Below are 8,367 nucleotides of genomic sequence, written 5' to 3' on the forward strand. Positions count from 1 at the left end.
TAGGAAGAAGTTTCTTTTAGTTTTCTTTTTCTTTTGCTATGTTAGAAGTATTCGGGATGGTATATGTTATCTTGATGTTATTAGGACTTAGTAGATGAATTGTGATCTTGTGTGATGATTTCTGGTATAGTTCTCTTTTGTTTTGGATTATTTACTGTGTGAGTTGTTTGATATATGTTCCAGCCGTCTGTGGCTGTGTATACTGTGTCTGTATTGATGTTTATGGTCACCGGTACAGGGGAGACTCTGCCGAAATTTTTCGGTAGGGATTCCTCGTGATTTCGATTACACCGATTAAGTAGAGTTAATAGTTAAGTAACGGTCACCTTAGAGAGTAGTAGAGTAGTAAGAAGGGTGGTCGTTACACTATGTTTTCAGCTTAAAAATGATTGCGTTGAGAAAATATCTTGCCAGGTTGCTAAGTTTAGAAAAATAATTTAACTATGTTTAGTTAGAGAAAACTTAATTAAGTACTTAGCTTTTAAAACATTTAACTTCTAGAGGAGTTATAATTTAAAAGTCAGGTCATAAATAATTTTAATTTTTAAGCTAAGATAAAAATAACCTGAATTTTTGAAGATAAGGAAAAAAAATAGTTTTTAATTTTTAAGTCAAGTTAAAGATAATTTTTATTTTAAAAACCAAGTAAAAAAAAATTACTTTAATGAAAAACTAACTTGGAAAAACTAACTTTAAGACCAACTCAAAATCACTCCCCCTTAATTAATGTCTTAATAAATTCTTAGGGTCCTAGAGTCCAAGTATGAGAGGTCAATAAACATAAGTAATAAAATAATGTTCCTAATTTTCCATCTCACCTATTCTAGGTTGCCAATTATATTCAGCTTATAAGTGAGTGTGAGATAAAGTTAACTTTGTCAATAAAACATATGAAAATATAAGTTTGAATTTCAAATTAGTAAATATTAAACTTTGAGACTATAGTAAAAATTAATTGGAGTTAACATTTGCAATCATAATATGATTTGAGAATTAAAGATTTTTAAACCATTTTAAATTAATTAATATTCTGATAATAAATTTCAAAATTCTTTTAAAAATATTTTAAAAATCAATTTCAAACTTCTTTTAAAAATCAATTTTAAAATTCTTTTAAAAATCTTTTAAAAAAAAATCAATTTCAAAATTCTTTTAAAAATCTTTTAAAAAAAAATCAATTTCAAAATTATTTTAAAAATTCTATTAAAAATAAATTTCAAAATTCTTTTAAAAATCTTATTTAAAAAAAAAACAATTTTAAAATTATTTTAAAAATTCTATTAAAAATCAATTTCAAAATTCTTTTAAAAATCTTTAAAACATAATTTCAAAATTCCTTTAAAATTTTTTTCAAAATACTTCAAAATTATTTTAAAAATCTTAAAAACTTAATTTCAAAATTCCTTTAAAAATCTTTTCAAAATATTCCAAAATTATTTTAATCTTTAAAACTTAATTTCAAAATCTTTTCAAAAAATTTCAAAATTATTTTAAATCTTTAAAACTTAATTTCAAAATTTTCAGAAAAATCTTCTAAAAATTATTTTAAAAATCATTAAAACTTAATTTCAAAATCTTTTTAAAATATTTCAAAATTATTTTAAAAATCTTTAAAACTTAATGTCAAAATTCTTTTAAAAAACATTTCAAAATATTTCAAAATTATTTTAAAAATCTTTTAAAAACTTAATTTCAAAATTCCATTAAAAATCTTTTCAAAAAATTTCAAAATTATTTTAAATCTTTAAAACTTAATTTCAAAATCTTTTCAAAATATTTCTAAATTATTTTAAAAATCATTAAAACTTAATTTCAAAATCTTTTTAAAATATTTCAAAATTCTTTTAAAAATCTTTAAAACTTAATTTCAAAATTCCTTTAAAAATCTTTTCAAAATATTTCAAAATTATTTTAAAAATCTTTAAAACTTAATTTCAAAATTCCTTTAAAAATCTTTTCAAAATATTTCAAAATTATTTTAAATCTTTAAAACTTAATTTCAAAATCTTTTCAAAATATTTTCAAAATATTTCAAAATTATTTTAAATCTTTAAGACATAATTTCAAAATCTTTTCAAAACATTTCAAAATTATTTTAAATCTTTAAAACTTTATTTCAAAATATTTTTAAAATATTTTGAAATTATTTTAAAAATCTTTAAAACTTAATTTCAAAATCTTTTCAAAATGTTTCAAAGTTATTTTAAAAATCTTTAAAACTTAATGTCAAAATTCCTTTAAAAAAACTTTTCAAAATATTTCTAAATTATTTTAAAAATCTTTTAAAAACTTAATTTCAAAATTCCTTTAAAAATATTTTTAAAATATTTCAAAATTATTTTAAAAATCTTTATAACTTAATTTCAAAATTCCTTTAAAAATATTTTCAAAATATTTCAAAATTATTTTAAAAATCTTTAAAACTTAATTTCAAAATTCCTTTAAAATTTTTTTCAAAATTTTTCAAAATTATTTTAAAAATCAATCAAACTTAATTTTCAAAATTAGTAAACTTAATTTTGTTAAACTTCAAAATAAAGTTAGATCTTTGTTTCAACAAATACAAAGTCAAACTTAATCACTTCACTTTCTTTTCATCAAATAGAGTCCAATTTAAACAATTTATGTGTAGGAACATAAAGAATTGGACTAGTGGATGTTAGATAGTGGATACTCCAGACACATGACTGGAGATAAACTAAAGTTCACAAAGCTCAAACTAAAGAATTTAGGGTCTGTTGCATTCGGCAACGACGGCAAACTTAAGGTAATCGGAAGAGGTAACATTGAACTTAGTTCCGATTTTATTATTCGAAAAGTTCTATTAGTTGAAAACTTCAATTTTAATCTTCTAACTATAAGCCAATTATGTGATAGTGGATACTTAGTTACCTTTGACAGATCTAGTTGTTTAGTTAAAAGTATTGAAAATCCAGAAATCACACTTAAGAGCTTAGGAAAAATAATATGTACTCAATTAATCTACCCACTTCCTCATTAAAGTGTTTTCTAACACAAGAAGAGGAATCTGAGTTGTGGCACAGAAGACTGGGTCACACTCACACTAGACTCATTTAAAAAATGAGTCAAAATGGTCTAGTTAAAGGTTTGCCCAAATTAAAATTTATTGAAAACTCAATCTGTAATGCTTGTCAACAAGGAAATTAAAACAAACCAAGTCAACCCACAAGTCAACTAATCAAGAAAGAACTAACTCTTTACTTGAGCTCCTTCACCTTGACCTATTTGATTCACATGGAGCCAAGTCACTAAGCAAGAACCAGTATTGCTTAGTAATAATTGATGACTACTCTAGGTTCACCTGGGTAAAATTTCTAAAAACAAAAGATGAAACTTTTGAAGAATTTAGTAATTTTTGCAAGTTAACAGAAAATGAAAAAGATACTAAAATTAAAAGAATAAGAAGTGATCATGGGGGGGGGGGGGATTTGAAAATCATAGGTTTACTCAATTCTATAAAATCAATGGATACCAACATGAATTTTCATGTCCTAGAACCCCCTAACAAAACGGTCTAGTGGAACATAAAAATAGAACCCTATAAGAAGCTGCTAGAACCATGCTAAATGAATATAACTTAAGTCATCAATTTTGGGCCGAAGCCATAAATACAGCAAATTATATTTAAAATAGGATTCTAATTAACAAATATCACAATAAAACTCCTTATGAAATGTATTATAATAAAATTCCCAACCTAAACTACCTAAAAGTTTTTGGATGTAAAGTTCATATTTTAAATACTAAAGATTACTTAGGAAAATTTACACCCAAATCCAACCAAGGAATCTTCTTAGGGTACTCCACAACCAGTAGGGCCTATAGAGTCTATAACCAAAATACCCTAAAAGTTGAAAAACAACTAATATAATATTTGATGAAGAAAATAATCTACCTAACTTAAACGAAAATGTTGACATTAATCCAAGAATTAGTGAAGACGATGAAATTCATCCCAACACTAATAAACCAGAGGAACCGATTTCTGACCCAATTATAAGACCAACTAGAGCAAGTACCTCTCATCCACCTGACCAAATTTTGGGTGATCCAAACCTAGGAGTTAGAACCAGATCCTCATATAGAAATATAAGTCAGATTGCCCTTATTTCAAAGATTGAGCCTAAGACTATAGAAGAGGTCCTACCCGACCCAGACTGGATCATTGCTATGCAGGAAGAGCTAGCACAATTCGAAAGAAACCAAGTCTGGGAACTTGTACCTAAACCCATAGATAAGTCCATAATTGACATCAAATGGGTATTTAGGAACAAATTGGATGATCAGGGTGAAATAGTTAGAAACAAGGCCAGACTAGTAGCCAAAGGTTTTAGTCAGGTTGAAGGTTTAGATTATGACGAAACCTATGCACCAGTAGCTAGACTCGAATCAATTAGGATGCTGCTAGCCTATGCAGCACATAAAGGGTTTAAATTGTACCAAATAGATGTAAAATCCGCATTCCTAAATAGGTTCATTAAAGAAGAGGTCTATGTAAATCAACCCCCAGGATTTGAGGACTTAGACTACCCTAATCATGTATTTAAATTGAAAAAGGCCTTATATGGACTTAAACAAGCTCCTAGAGCATGGTATGAACGACTATCTAATTACTTAACATCCAAAGGCTTTAACCAAGGTCACATAGATCCAACTCTATTTGTAAAAACTATAGAAAAAGACATCTTCATAGCCCAAATCTATATTGATGATATAATTTTCGGCTCAACTAACTCTAAATTTCTAAAAGAATTCATTAAATTAATGGAAAATGAGTTTGAAATGAGTATGGTTGGAGAATTAAATTTCTTCTTAGGTTTACAAATTAAACAAACAAAAGATGGAATCTACATTTACCAAACTAAATATGCTAAAGAACTAATTAAAAACATTGGCATGGAAAACTCAAAAATCATAAATACCCCAATGGACACTAACATCAACATTGACTCGGACCAAGAAGGAAAACCAGTAGACCCAAAGTACTATAGAAGTATAATAGGAAGTCTACTCTACCTAACTACAAGTCGACCAGATATAATATTTGCAGTTGGTATGTGCGCAAGATACTAATCTTGTGCAAAAGAATCACATTTAACATATGTTAAAAGAATACTTAGATATATAAAAGGCACCCTCAATATAGGACTTTGGTACCCTAGAACTAGCACCTTTGACCTGTTTGACTATTCTGACTCAGACTATGCCGGGTGTAAATTAGACAGAAAAAGTATAAGTGGTAGCTGCCAAATCCTAGGTCAGTGCCTAGTAAGTTGGTCAAGCAGAAAGCAACATTGTGTTGCTCTATCCACCACTGAAGTTGAATACATAGCCCTAGGAGAGTGTGCCTCTCAACTTTTGTGGATGATGCATACCTTAAAAGACTATGAATTAGAATACAAAAATACAAAAATCTTAATTGACAATATAAGCTCAATTAATCTAACTAAAAATCAAATTCACCACTCTAGGACTAAACACATAGAGGTAAAACACCACTTTGTAAGGGATCATGTAGCTAAAGGTAAACTTGCACTCAACTATGTTGAATCCAAATCAAACGTAGATGACATTTTCACAAAACCTTTACCTGAACTTGAGTTCAGTGCACTTAGAAGACAAATAGGGATGTGTTGAGTAGAATAGATATTAATTTTCAAAATTCATTGTCTTACTTCAAAACTCATTCTCTTATTTTTTAAAAAATCTAGGAAAAATAATGATTTCAAAAATCCCCTTTTCTTAGAATTTTCAAAAATTGGACATAGTTTAGGCTTTACCCTAGAAATCATGTTCCCCTAGATTTAAGCCAGAGCATCTCATAAACACCTAGGTATACCTTGCTTGTGCTTGAAAAATATAGAATGGTGTGAGATGCATAGGGTACAGCCTGGACTCAAGAATGCTTATTTCTGTGCATCAATATAAGTCTGGGCGTTAAATACTTTATTAACAGTAATCAAGTCAAGTCTTCCAGCTCTAGTCAAATCTAACTGGACTAAAGGAATTAACTCAACTAACCAAGTGAAAGCTGCTGCCCTCTAGGCAATCAGCAAGTAACTAAAGGTTAGACAGTTAGTGAAGGAAATATTAAGATTAAGCATGCTTGTACTTTAGGGCTCTGATACTAATTGTTGGATCGAGAAGCGCTAGAGGGGGGGGGGTGAATAGCGCTCGCGGCTATTTCGTTCGATTCGTAAAACTATCGGAGTTAAAACACGCAGCGGAATAAAGAAACAAACATAGAGACACAAGAGATTTACTTCGTTTGGAGCCTAGATCGACTCCTACTCGAAGGCCCGCGATCCTTGATCACTTTCCGTGGGCAACAACTATATTTCAGAAATGTGTTACAAACTAATTACAATAAAAGCTGTTAAATTTACCAACAACAAGAGAAATAGTAGATGCAGAGCTCCGGGTTGTCGGTGTCAAGTCGCAGCACTTCGGGATCGTCTCGTAGGTAGCTTGTATCAGAAGGATTGCTTGGAATCAGATCTGCTGAGCTGTTGGTCGAAACCCTCTTATAAAGGGTGTTCAAGGTGCCTTGAAAGCCATCCAAGGCGCCTCCATGCTGGCTGAGTCACACGCTGAGATAGGGGATGAACTGGTTGAACCTTATCAGGTTCAAGGTGCCTTCATGCTTCCTCAAGGCGCCTTCATCCTCCAGTCCAAGGCGCCTTGCGCCTCCTTCAAGGTGCTTCCAAGCCTGCTTCGCAGCCAGCTCATCTTTTGCACCCGAGGCGCCTCCAAGCTCCATGGAGGCGCCTCGGACACTGTTTATCCGAGGCTTAACCTTGTTTTTTCGTACCTACAAGACATGTTAGATCCAAAACACAAACATATCCTGCAAAACAAAAGTTAGCACATATAATATCATAAATATGAAGTTTGACAGTCATCGGATTGTCCAGGTCTGACTTTGGATTTCCAACTGGAAACCCTAGGTCGACCTGACGCCTACTATTCCCTCTACGGGGAACGCGTCCTCACCTACTCCACTCAGGAGATTTACCTGATGCCAGTTCGGTCCTCCAGACCGACTAGACTTTCTGCCTAGGGTTACCACCCCTAGGACCTAGGGTTACCGCCCCCTAGGATTTTTCTCCACCTAGGGTTACCACCCCCTAGGACCTAAGGTTCCCACCCCCTAGGGTTTTCACCTGCCTAGCCATAGCTAGGACTTTTGCCTAAGTATCACTTAGGACTTTCCTGCAAGCTCCATGAACCTTGTTAGATAACACCATAACTTAACTTTGAGCCCTTTTCCATAATCAAAACTCAGGTTCGATCATCTGGTGCTCACTGCACCAACAGTATGTATTAGAGTACAGATTATTTTTCCTTTGATTGTAGCTGGTTATTGCATCACACTGCTCAAGTTGGTTCATCTGTGCCTATATTGGTCCAAAAGGGCAAGTGTCTTAAGCATGATCCGTACCTCCACAAGTGTCGCAAACACATGCTATTACATTAGCTATGTTGCCTCCCATTGCATCAAATTTCTTAGTCAGAGCGTCCAACTTCACAGACATAAGTGTAACTGCACCTACGTCGAATTTCCCTAACATTTTAATTGGATTCCCCGTAAAAGAGCCACTAGATCTTTCAGATGCCCATTGATGGTGGTTCTGAGCCACAGTTTCTATGATCTCTTCAGCTTCATCGAGGCTTTTGTTCATCAGTGCTCCTCCTGCCGCAGAATCAAGAGATACTTTCGTGTGATAATTTATCCCATTGTAGAAGGTGTGCAGGACCAACCATTTTTCAAGGCCATGATGGGGGCACTGTCTCAACATATTCTTGAATCTGTCCCAAGCTTCAAATAATGATTCTGAGTCTATCTGTTTGAAGATAGCGATCAGGTTCCTCATGTGAGCGATTTTGCTGGGTGGGTAGAATTTATCCAAAAACTTCTGTTCAGACTTCTCCCAGGATGATATGTTGTTTGCTGGAAGCGAGTTCAGCCACTGCTTGGCTCTGTCCTTCAAAGAAAACCCGAAGAGAAGTAGTCTGACTGATTCTGGAGGAACCCCATTTACCTTCATAATGTCACAGATCTCGTGGAACAACTCTAGGTGGTGGTTTGGGTCATAATGTGGTCCTCCTCCGAATTGATTTTGCCGGACCATATGGATTACTGCGGGCTTGATTTCAAAGTTGTTAGCTTCAATGGGCGGTTAGGTGATGCTGGGCTGAACCCCTTGTGCATACAGTGCCGCGTAATCTTTCAATAATTTGTCGGCCATTTTCTGAGGATTCTTCCGCTACTTGGAATGACTTCTGTAGATTTCTTCTCCTCCGAAAGGTCCTGTCAATCTCTAGATCAAAGGGTAGTAGCTGTCA

The 8,367-nt window shown here is 32.4% G+C and overlaps 1 pseudogene; it reads left to right on the forward strand.

Moving 5' to 3' along the window:
- Positions 1-7,791: 7,791 nt before the first annotated feature.
- Positions 7,792-7,863, forward strand: LOC122054396 (annotated as a pseudogene).
- Positions 7,864-8,367: the final 504 nt, after the last annotated feature.

The sequence above is a fragment of the Zingiber officinale genome, chromosome 3A, assembly GCF_018446385.1.
Source record: "Zingiber officinale cultivar Zhangliang chromosome 3A, Zo_v1.1, whole genome shotgun sequence".
Taxonomy (NCBI): Eukaryota; Viridiplantae; Streptophyta; class Magnoliopsida; order Zingiberales; family Zingiberaceae; genus Zingiber; species Zingiber officinale.